Raw genomic sequence first — 786 nt, 5'->3', positions numbered from 1 at the left:
GTGAAATGTAAATCAGAACTACAATGGAATTCTAACCCAACCTATTCTGACTATCACCAAGAAAAAACAAGCAAACATAAAAATTAATAAGAAGCAAATGCTATTGAGGGAGTGAGGCGAAAGAGCATATGAAATGTCGGTGGGGATCTGAATGAATGGAGCCGGTTTGGAAAACTAATATGAGGATGCCTCAAAGAACTAAAAAGAGAGCTACCAATGGGTCCAGTTATCCTGCTCCCACACATTACCCAAGCAACGAGCCAGCACTCAACAGACACATCAACATGCCCTTGTTCGTCTGAGCACTATTCAGAATAGATAAATCATGGAATCAGCTTTGTGGGTGGAACCTGCTTTGCTGAATGTGAGATTATGTCCTCTGCAAATGGTCATGAAGTGACTTTTTAATTTCCAAGTCGGATGCTTTTTATATCTTTCTCTTGGTCTATTGCTCTAGCTAGGACCACTAGTACTTTGTTGAATAAAGGAGATTAGGTTGTAGTAGCCAGCTCCTAGGACGACCTCACCTTAACCTCTTGATGCCCATACCCTGGTAAAATTCCATCCCCGCCACTGTATGGGAGTTAGTCTGTATGGCCAGAGCAAAACAAAAGTGATGGTACATTATGTCCAAGGCCAGGTCATAAATTATACTGTGGCTGCTTCCTTGCTTTGTCCTTTGAACTATGTTCTCTATGGGAGGAGCTGTCTCAATGCTTGGACACTCAAGTAGCCTATGGCTTATTCCTTGTCGCAAAGAACTGAAGCCCTTACTCAAGCGCCATG

This window comes from Alexandromys fortis, unplaced genomic scaffold, assembly GCF_014885135.2.
Source record: "Alexandromys fortis isolate MF-2015 unplaced genomic scaffold, M_Fortis_MF-2015_v1.1 scaffold_14, whole genome shotgun sequence".
Lineage (NCBI taxonomy): Eukaryota > Metazoa > Chordata > Mammalia > Rodentia > Cricetidae > Alexandromys > Alexandromys fortis.
This window is presented reverse-complemented; position numbering follows the sequence as displayed.